Source organism: Montipora capricornis, chromosome 14 (assembly GCF_036669925.1).
Source record: "Montipora capricornis isolate CH-2021 chromosome 14, ASM3666992v2, whole genome shotgun sequence".
Lineage (NCBI taxonomy): Eukaryota > Metazoa > Cnidaria > Anthozoa > Scleractinia > Acroporidae > Montipora > Montipora capricornis.
The window spans coordinates 45,193,505-45,205,474 of record NC_090896.1 but is presented as its reverse complement, the minus strand read 5'-3'; the positions used below and the strand labels follow the sequence as shown (position 1 = coordinate 45,205,474).

Below are 11,970 nucleotides of genomic sequence, written 5' to 3'. Positions count from 1 at the left end.
AATTCTATCCGAATATCGCTACTTTGAAACAATGCATTTATGGACAGATTGTTAATTGAGGTTAGGTTGGCTCAAAAGATGCTCTTCTGTTTGCTAAGCTTATCAAAAAAAGTCGTGTCACTATATCTTAGAACTCGATTTAAAGATTTTAAAAAAATGCGTGCGTTTTGATTTCGACTTAATTCATGCTAAATTTTTTAGAGTAGTTTCACACTGTGGTCATAGGTGGTCATGCGGTTGTGTGCTCCGCTATTTTCGTTATTACTTGCTTTTTCCTAAGGCCTGTGGCTTTTCATTATGGCTATTCCGTTTGCAACCAATCTTACGTCTCTTCGGAAGATGTTGTCAGTGACTTTCAAACACGTTTCTGGGCGTATGAAGAAGAAATTACGCTCTCCTACGAACCACGTGGCGGCCATGTTGTTTTTGAAAGGTTAAGACACTCGTGGAGAAGGAGGTTTTATCCGGCTAGGGTCAGCTACTACTCAGATACTTGTGCTACATTTAATTTGGAGTATTTATTGCTCTCTGGCGACATAGAAGCTAATCCTGGACCTCAACATGCAGTTGGGAAAGCTCGGTATCCTAATAAACAATCGCCTAAGTCAATTATCCGCTGTCTCTCTTTAAATGCAAGATCAATTTGCAACAAGCTTTCCACCCCACAAGCTTTCCGCCCAACTGGAAACTGCCATTTAAAGATGGAGAGAATACTAACAACCGAACTGACGAAACTGTCTTAGACGATGATGTTCAAGATATAACTAGAATGACTTCGAAATTAATCTATTCCACTTTGGTCAAACGAATCCAGATTCCTCCGACCGCCCAATCTAAGTTTAACTCCTTATATAATATTTCTGGCATCACAGAAAAATATTTATCAATTACCGGGTCAAGTCACTGTTGACATCAGAACGACAGCTTTTCAATACAAAATCATAAATCGTATTCTCTACACTAATAAAAACTTTTATTACACATAACATGAGAATTTTATTCCATAAAGCTCATTTGTACAAATCTATACGCTTTATTTTCACATGTGAAAATGGCCTATACAGCCAATCAGAATGGCGTACAGCTACTTCACATGTGGAAGTATAACCAATCAACGATAGCGTAAAGGCGTTTCCATGCCAATCACTCGTGCATCTCGTGCATCTCGTGCAAATCGTGCAAATGGTACTTGTTTTTGAATTAAATCAAATTTGCATTTGCTTTTATTGTTAGTGAGTCTTTGTTTTCTAATTCGCGTTCAGAAAACTATTTTAATGAAAATTATCATGTTATGTGTAATAAAAAGTTCACGACATAGAAAGTGCTTCTTACGGGGTTTTATTCACAGCTCGTTGTTTGTGTCAAAAACCCTCACTCGCTCGTTCCTCGCTCGTTCGGGTTTTTGACACCAACAACTCGTGCATAAAACCCCGTACGCCGCACTTTCTATGACGTAAACTATATATATAAAACGAATTTAGTTCCTTCTCCCATGTGCACTTTTTTGTGGAGATCACGAGGAAACTCTTGAGCATCTTCTTGTCAGTTGTGCTTACACTAGAATCTTTTGGCTTTCTGTCATTTCTTGCTTAATTACTTACAATATGAAAATTGACAAGCTTGATGAAGTAACAATTCTCTTTGGTATTTTCGATAACAACCCAGGGAATTGTTTACTAAATCATTTAATCATTCTTGGGAAATACACCATTTATTTATGCCGTTGTAAAAATATCAAGCCGTCTTTACCGTTACTGAAGGCCAAAACAACTGAAACTCGAAAACTAGAATTCTTAATTTCAAAAAAGAATAAAAAAGAATCTATTCATTACAAGAAATGGCAAAACATGTTATCGTAATTTTCCTTTTCTTAATAGTTGAGTATTGGTTACATACAAAAATTTGGTTTTATCAACGGAGTTGATAATGTAAATTGGCCACCGTACAGAGATTCTAAAAGCTAACCCTAAAAGCTTTTAGAATCTCTGTACGGTGGCCAATTTACGTTATCAACTCCGTTGATAAAACCAAATTTTTGTATACTACTTCCCCACCGACTCAGCACCACAGTTTCTTTAGAAACTACCCCTTCATTTATTGCTTACATAGTTATATATGAAGTTGTATTTATACAGATATAAATATATCTGTACATATTATTTCGGTTTACATCATTAACCACACCTTAATTAGATCAAACTGACTGTGAATGTAATGTAATGTTAACTTGTTTTTAGAGTTTAGTAATAAGTGTTTGTAAGTTTAAATTTTAAGTTTTTGTAATTGTAATTACTGTTAGTAATTAAATGTAATTAGGGTAGCGTAAGCAAAAAATTTGAATTAAAAAAAATTATTAAAAAAAAAAAAAATTGCAACAAGCTTGGTGAACTTAATGATCTTGTTAGGACGAAAGGCGTGGATGTTGTAGCTATTACTGAAACTTGGCTTCATCAGAGAATAATGGATACTGAAATTCTTCACTCAAATTATGTTATCTTTCGTCTTGATAGACAACGGGGTCAACGTGGTGGTGGTGTTTTGCTGTGTTTAAAGTCCGATTTTGTATCGGTTCTTCACCGTGATCTTGAAATGGATGAAGTTGAGGTTGTTGTGTGTGAAATATCTGATATAAATTGGCTCCAAAATGATTATTGCAGTATTCTACCGACCACCCAATATGGACTCTGGATATTTACAGAATGTTTTGAATATTTTTTACAGTGTTCATCGAACTGGAGCAAACAACATTTTTATTTTGGGAGATTTTAATTTTCCCAATGTTAACTGGTCGAACTACACTTCATCATCCAATTTTGATTCCATACTTATTGAATGCCTATATGAGAGGATACCTAAACTTCGAGCCAGGATTCGAGCTAGGATCCGAGCCAGGATTCCAGCCAGGATTCGAGCTAAGATGAGCTTTCTCCGCTATTTATCCTCGAATCTCTCGGTTAGGTTAGCTCTCGAATCGGTTAGGTTAGGTCTATTTAGGTAGCTTCTAGTCTAGTTAGGTCTAGTTAGGGTTAGGGTAGGTCTCGGTTAGGTTAGGTTAGGTCTCGGTTAGGTCTCGAATCCTGGCTCGGATCCTAGCTCGGATCCTAGCTCGGATCCTGGCTCGGATCCTGGCTCGGATCCTGGCTCGAATCTTGGTTCGGATCCTGGCTTTATTCTTAGTTTATCTCCCTATATGATTGCTTTTGCTCTCAGTTGATAAATGTACCTACACGTTGTGCTAATGACAGAGCAAAAACGCTTGATTTGCTAATTACTTCAGTTCCAGAATATGTCAGGCGTATCGAAAGTCTCTCTGGGGAATTTTCCTCAGACCATATGATAATAACTTTGGAAATTATTGTACCACCGAAACGCATTAAACCATTTAAGCGTTATGTTTATAATTATAAAAATACTGATTTTGTTGAGCTACGAAATCTCTTAAAGTCTGTACCTTGGAATTTAGTTTATGAGGAAGAAGACATGGAACTCTCAACCGCCAAGTGGATGGATCTCTTTCTCGCAGCTGTAGATGATTGTGTTCCTAAAATAAAAGTTAGGTCGGCCAATAGTGCTCCATGGATTGACGCTGAAGTTCTGAAAGCTGTGAGAAAGAAGGAGAGACTCAGAAAGAAAGCTAAAAAATTCTCTTCTGTTTATCACTGGGCAACTTTCCGAAGGCGTCGGGCGGAACTCAAGTCCCTCATGAAATGGAAACGTAAACAGTATTTTAAAGAGAGTTAACTGAATAGAGGGTAATGTGAAGTGCTAGATTTCTATCCCATATGAACCATGTGAGCGTTAGCCCTACGGATGGAAATGGGCCCACACAAGGACAGAGAACCTGACCAGGGTGGGAAATGAACCCACGACCTTCGGGTTAGATCTCCGCCGCTCTACCGACTGAGCTACAAGGTCAGACGGGAGCAGGCCGTGGGAACTGACGATGTTAAAGTCACGGCAATGAACATGTACAAGTACAAGGAAAGGTTACGTTTATACAAACGTTGGCCGTGTAGCACTTATATTTTAAACAGGGTTAACTGAATAGAGGGTAATGTGAAGTGCTAGATTTCTGTCCCATATGAACCATGTGAGCGTTAGCCCTACTGATGGAAATGGGCCCACACAAGGACAGAGAAAAACTCTGACCCTCTATTCAGGGATAGAAATCTAGCACTTCACATTACCCTCTATTCAGTTAACTCTGTTTAAAATATTAGCGCTACACAGCCAACGTTTGTATGAACGTAACCTTTCCTTGTACTTGTACAGTATTTTAAAGGACTGTCATCTACTTTGACAGAGAATCCCAAGCGATTTTGGGCTTATTATCAATCCAAATATAAGAACAAAAGACTTCCATCTTCTGTCCGATATAATGGAGCCAATGTGTCTGACGCTCAGGATAAAGCCGAGCTATTTAACAACTATTTTAATTCAGTTTTTAAGAGTGATGACTGTGCCCCTTTGCATGAAGACTGCTTTCGCGGTGACTTTGATGTTGGTGCAGATGTTTTGAATAACGTCGAAATTTCCCCGGCTATTGCTTTGAAATTCTTGGAACAGTTAAACATCTGTAAATCCTGCGGACCAGATAATGTAACATCACTGCTGTTGAAAGAGTGTGCAAATTCGATTGCATCTCCTCTTTGCACCTTGTTCAACAAACAACTCCGTAGTGGTTGTTTTCCAAAGATGTGGAAGGTGGCTAATCTGGTTCCAATTTTTAAGTCTGGTGACAAGGAAATGGTTGAAAACTATAGAGGGATATCATTATTGTGTATTTTCTCCAAAGTCCTTGAAAAGTGCGTTTTTTCATGTGTTTTTCCCTTCTTTCAGCCTAAACTTTACCATCTACAAGACGGCTTTGTTAAAGGACGTTCATGTGTTACAAGTCTTCTCAGATCTACATTTGCCTTTTCCAAAGCACTTGATGAGAAGAAACAACTTGATGCAGTATTTCTGGATTATAGTAAAGCATTCGATTCTGTTTCATTTAACTGCTTACTAAGGGAACTGTATGGCGTTGGTATAAGAGGGAACTTGCTATCTTGGTTTAGAAGCTATCTGACAGATCGTTTGCATATGACAGTTATAGATGGCTGTGCATCTTCTTTACTACCTATTTGATCCGGTGTCCCTCAGGGGTCCATCCTGGGACCCTTGTTGTTTATAATATACGTAAACAGCGCTCCAAGTGTGACAGAAGCTAAGACGACTGTCCAACTCTATGGGGATGATATGAAGTGTTATCGAGTTATTGATAACGGTGCTGACGCAGTTCAACTACAAAGAGACTTACTAAGTTTAACTGATTGGTCGTCTGAGCATTTCATGAAATTCAACGCTAACAAGTGTAAGCATCTTGTCATGACAAAGAAAAAAAGTTTTATGCACACATCATATAATCTGAGCGGGTCACAAGTTGCAGTCGTTTCAATAGAGAAAGATCTTGGTGTTCATGTTTCTTCGAGTTTATCATGGAACGATCACATTGACTTAGTTATAAGCAAAGCAAATAAGATGTTGGGTATTATCTACAGAACGTGCACCATTGATTGCGACCAAAAAACTATGTTGGTTCTAAATAAATCGAAAGTGCGACCGCAGATGGAGTACGCATCTCAAGTTTGGTCTCCCTATACTAAAGAAAAAATTAAGGCCCTTGGCGTGTTCAAAGGCGTGCCACCAAATTCATCTTAAAATGTGATTTAACTTATCCAGAACGTTTAGCTAAATTGGGTCTTTTGCCTCTCCAGTTTAGAAGGGAGGTTTTAGATTTATGTTTCTATTTTAAATGTCTTAAGGGGCATATTGATTTTGACGTCCTCTCGTATGTTAGCTTCAAACCATATAAGTACGATATGAGAAATTCAGAAGCCATACTCGCCAAGGGTCGTTTTAGAACCGACGTTTTTAAATTCTCACTTTTTAATCGTATTGTAAATTTATGGAATGGTCTACCTGTAGCTATTAGGACAATTGATCAAGTATCATTGTTTAGTAAGAAAGTGAATAAGTTTTATATTAGTAAATTTAACTTAAGTAAGGATAAATTCTTATAGTTTTTGATCACGTATTGTCTATGTTAGTTTTTTGTGTATTTAGCATTTTATCACAGGCAGTTTATTTAAAATAAGGAATCTCGAATTCTGTATAAACTGGCCTAATTACTCAGATTTCCCTCTTTTTATACTTGTACATATATTTAATTCTTTGTTTTTGTTTTGATTATCTGTGTAATTGAATTTGAGTAAATAAATAAATAAATAAATAAATTTAAGACTCCAGATAGGTGGCAACAGATGAACAGTCAGAGGGAAGAGCATTGATTTCTCTGTAGCTACTGTAAGCAGCTTAAAGTCTAAATTTCTCAAAAGCTCTAGAATAGCGTTCGGTGCTATAATCAGCTCTTGCTCCCAAACAACGCAATGGTATACAGCTGGTCACACGACTAAGCTCCGGATTCCTGAAGTGATCCGAAAAAGATGACAGGGCCTGTGCGCCTTGTAATACCAAACATAAAAACAAAAATAGGTCCGCAATGCGTACATGTGGGGGCTTAAGTGTGTATAATTTGGAATCAATTATCAAAATTTGTTTTGAATTTAATGAGGGCCGTAACCAGTAGCAGGCAAACAAAAGCACTTCACACATTCGTGATTCTTCGTTTTTGTTGTCTTCTGGCAGACATAGGAAAAGTATTTCATCACTGGCTCACTGATACTTTTATTTTATTTTGGCCAAATGCATGTCAAAATTTTAAAACTTTGCTGTGAATTTTTAAAAACTGCAACTATGTTAAGGCCAATAGTTAGCAAACAACAGCTATAGTTAAGGTGAGAAAAAAAGCTCCATGAAAGCATTTTGAAGAGTCATAAATGGACCACTGTTAGATGTCAGAAACAACGCTCCTGTACAGTATTTATTCTCTCTATGAATTTTATCTTCTGTTGCATTTGTGTTATCTAAAAAGGTCTGAATATTACTACATGGAGATCCATAAACAACACCTGAAATTATATTGTGATGAGATCCAATGTCAATTTCTATCCATAATGCTTCAAAATCACTTGCTGTTCTCCTAAGATCAGTCCCGATAACAGATTATTGTTTATAAAAAAGCCCACCCCTCCAGCGTTTGTAACACTTGGCAATGAAGTAAACTAATACCCTGAAAGATTAGTATTGGATAACAAATCCTGACTAACTTTTAGCTTAATCTCATTAAGTCCCAGTATCGACAAAGGAAAACACAGATTAGACAACATAGTTTGAAGGCTGTCAAAATTAGCTGTCAAGCTCCCAACATTGCAATGCAGGATAGAGAAATATTCATCAGAGAAGCATTCATTGACTTAAGTACTGTAATGGAAATCATGCGCAATGTAATATTGAACATTTACATCTGAAGGTAGATTGAGATCAACATCTCTCATATTTTAATGATCTACGTTGGAAGGGGATGCGAAGATTTCTAAGCGCGCCAACGACTCGAAGTCATTGCATCATAAGTAGATTTACATTTATGACGATTCATTTACATGTATACTACTTTAGAAGGACAAAAAAAAAAACACACACACACACACACGTTCCGCTGGGCATTTCTTCTCTATCCCTACACGTAAATCGCTAGTTTCTCTCACATAAATTACCGTGCTCACTTCAGTTATTCTCATAAATGTCTTTTCGGATCGAGTCCATAAAAATTTAGTTGCCCTTCTTGGCTTTGAGGCAATCACTGAAGAGCTTCTCGTTCCTTTCTGTGAGACTTTCTTTGATCATAATTCTATTTTCTTCTAAATACCCAAGGTCACGAGATGTAACTTCTTGCTTTGTTAGAGCCTTTCTTTCACACCTTGCCTAACGAACTTTACTAAAATATCTGATGACAATGTCTATTTTGAACAAAAACGTAATTTACATGTGCGTATCAAAGACGAAGGCACAAAATGGCCGTTTGTCAACTTGCAACACGGAATTCAAAATTCCTCCCAAATGACCTTGCGATCGCGACACGTACACAAATAAATTCCGCCGACGGTAGCATAGTGGAAGCTGAAGACCCCACAACAAGGGAAAAATGATAAAATAAATAAATAAATAAATAAATAAATAAATAAACGCCACCTAAAGTCTCAGTGGACCAAAGAAAAGTCCAAGTGGACTATGATATCAATTCAATAACATAGTGATTCAATCTAAGTTGTCCCACTGGACCAATATGAAAAACTGGACGGAATAACCAAAGCACCACCAGATTGACAGTAAAGAAAAAGCAAAAGAACGCGATGCAAACGATAAGTTTTTAATTTCTTGATTTGCGAGCTTGCTGCGAGTTCCTTTTGCTCGAGAGCGCGCGATGGAACATTTCTTGTCTAGTTTCGAGTCAAGCACGCGAGAAATCAGATTAACAGCTTCCTCGCCAGACAGGCCTTGGTTTGAGCTTGCAGACTCTAGCTGAGTGAGATCGCTGCCCGTTTCTCCCATAATTTTAGATGCCGTCGAGTGACATTGAAGCTGCGAGATATGTCTATATACATACGTGACTACAAATACTCATGCGTACTACCAGACTATGCACACCTAAGTGTGAATACCGAAACGCCCGAGCTACAATAGCGTACATTCCATAACATGAGAATATACATTTATATTGTCATATATCCACCATTGTCTCGACCATCTTAAAAGTAAGAATCTGGGTCCGAGTCTTGTGGGAGTAGCTGACCAGTTAACCCAGAAGTTGAACGTGGCGTTTATTTCAACGGACGAGAGTTAATTTTTCGAATACTTGATTCTATGTATTTGCAAAGAAAGACCATGCCGGAAACGATTCCTATCCGTGTGGCCCTCAGAATTAGACCACTTGCTCCGAAAGAGGTCGCCGAAGGATGTAAAGAATGCATCAGGTATAAAACGAAATTGCAGCGTTGACACTGATTAAAACGTTTTTAAAAAGTAAAACGTTTCGATCACTTCGGTGACCTTCATCATGTACGTATGCAAATATGACTGATGAAGGTCACCGAAGTGATCGAAACGCTTCACTTTTTAAAAACTGTTTAATCAGTGTCAACGCTTCAATTTCGTTTTACATCATGCCTTATTACAACCACGGTATTTTTAATGCATCAGGTGCATTCCGGGAGTTTCGCAAGTGGTCATTGCCGAAGAGAAAACGTTTACCTTGGACCATGTACTCGACACCTTCAGCACACAACAGGACCTGTACAAAACTGTGTTTCCCTTAGTGGAGGAATTTTTTAACGGGTACAACGCCTCAGTCCTGGCTTATGGCCAAACTGGCTCTGGTAAGACGTTTTCCATGGGAACAGCTTTCTCCATGTGTGACGAAACAGACGAAACGAAAGGAGTGATTCCTCGACTCAGCGAAAATATATTTCACTGGATACAGGAAAGAAAAAATACAACAGAGTTCTTGTTGAAGGCCTCATTTTTAGAGGTATTGTATTCACATTTATTTTAAACTTCTAGATCTCATACATGTACATGCTTTAATTAAGGAAGTCATACGTTACTGTATGATCATTGGCGTGAATGACATCTCACCTCTGACCTTTTGACTAACATGAAGGTTGCGGTTAGCACCTTTGAAACGGACAAGGCAATTGGGGTTGCCCTAAAAAACGCAACGCGAACATTAATTTCTGTTGGGGGGGGGGGGGGGAAGGGAAAATAGGTAAGAAAGTCCCAGTAAACTGCTCTCTCTTCTTGTATCTTTGAGAGAGAATTAGCATGATCAGGTCAAAATGGACCTTACTTCTATGTTTAGTTAGCCGCAATATTTTTCTGTTACTCTGTTACTGAGTTAAGAACTATTCACCGAAGTGGGCTTGGCTAGTGGTGGATATTACACCGCTAGCGACCGACACTGAGATGAATAGTTGTTTTAGTTTATACTAAAACAGTGAGATAATATGGCACAAAAAGATGACTTGAATTCATTTATTTCTGCAAAGATTACAATATTTTCGGGCGCAAATTCCGCGCATTTGCTCGGAGGTAGAATAGCAATGGCTATCCGGAGTTTGAGTAGCCAATCAGCGCACGCGGTCAACGCAATCCGCTGTTTTGGTATACACCAATATTTGTTATGCATCGTTTCAAGTCAATTCTTGTTCATGTTGTTGATCATTTTAATTTTTTTCAAACAGTGCTACAACCCTACATATTTGACATGAAGTTAGCATATTTTAAGAGACAAATGTATCATGCCCAACATTTTCGTGAAAAGATCTAGTTTTCTCACACCTCTTCAAATAATGATAAAAAGAATAATATAGACTTCAAGTGGGAACTTGAAACTAGTTTTTACTATGAATGATTTAAACACATTTCAAATCAAAATTATCACCCTAAATGTTAGAGGTTTAAACGGGTCCACTAGAAGGCGGTCAATTTTCAGATGGCTACATAATCAAAAAGAACATTTCTATTTTCTGCAAGAAACCTAAAGTGATGAAAAAACAAAAGCTCTGTGGGAAAGCAGAATGGGGTGGAAAGATTTTATCGAACCCAAAATATAACATCGAGGTGATAAAATTCGAGAAAGAAAACAATAGAAGATTAATGAATGGCGCAAACTTACTGCTAATGAACCTTTACGCTCCAAACGATATTTCCCTATAGGTCCAATTTTTCGAAAAGGTTATGAACAAGCTCTCAAATTACGCGGACGAAAACTTTACAGGGAAACCTGTAGAAAACAAAAAGCGTGTTAGTGATAAAATTTCCCAACTGTCCGTTATATACTCTTTGCGAGACGTTTGGCGGGAAATGAACCCCAAAAAGAAACAATTTACCTGGAAAGACAAAGCATATAAAGTCCAATGCAGGATGGATTACTTTTAAGCATCTCAAAGCCTTGCTAACGTTGCCAAATAGTGTAGTATTGTCCACGCAACAGGCTCTGATCACCGTGCAGTCAAGCTATTTATTCAATCAGACGCTCTCAAAAAAAAGGCTGGGCCGGGATTTTGAAAATTTCATTCATCGTTATTAGAGGATGAAGATGACATTAATGAATTCTAAGGAAACATTGAAAGCTGTAGAAATAAATACTTGTATTAAGACGACAAAAGCCTTAGACGAGACCTAAGGAAAATGGAAGTGCGAGGCTTCACAATCGCTTACGCCAAAGGGAAATCTAAAAATAAGAGGAATGGGGAAAGAAAGTTGCAGGAGCAGTTGAATGAGCTTTTGGCCCAGTCTGCGCAATGTAAAAATAATCCACTTTTAAGGACAAAGATACCAAGCACACAAATGCGTCTCAAACGAATAAAAGACTAAAAAGTAAAGGGTGCTATCTTGAGAAGCAAGGCAAGATGAGTGGAATACGGTGATAAAAACACCACTTATTTTCTAAGCTTAGAAAAAAAAAAGCTGAGAAGAAAAACATAATCAGATTGAAATTAAAAAATAAAACGGAAACCGAAGATCAGGAGATCATTAAAAAGGAAGAGAATTTTTTCAGAGCTTCATATGAATCAAGCAACAGCAGAGACCAATATTTTCTTTGAAACCTTTAAGTGATGAGTACGCGAACATTTGTGAAGGTAAAATAACTAAGGAAGAGTGCAAAAAAGCTTTAAATGAAATAGGAATAGGTAATCTCCGGGGTCAGACGGCCTTACTTCTGAATTTTATGATGTGATGATGTCGTACAAAGTATCAACAGCGCCTTTGACAAAGGAGAACTGTCGATTTTTCAGAAAAGAGGCATCATCACTCTTCTACCAAAGAAAAACAAACCCACCGATGTCCTTCACTTACGTCCATTTACTTTGCTAAATGTGGCCTATAATATTGCTACAAAAGTAACAGCGAATAGATTAGCAAAAGTACTCCCAGTCATCATAAAAACAGTTAAGCGTTAAAACTAGTTCGGCAAGGCGGAGCAGCGTTTCCGAGCTTGGTTCTTTTGACAGTGCGTTGATCGAAAAA

The 11,970-nt window shown here is 37.8% G+C and overlaps 1 pseudogene; it reads left to right on the top strand.

Moving 5' to 3' along the window:
• The first annotated feature begins 3,480 nt into the window (after positions 1-3,480).
• Positions 3,481-11,970, top strand: part of LOC138032034 (chromosome-associated kinesin KIF4A-like) — a 37,834-nt pseudogene continuing 29,344 nt past the window's right edge.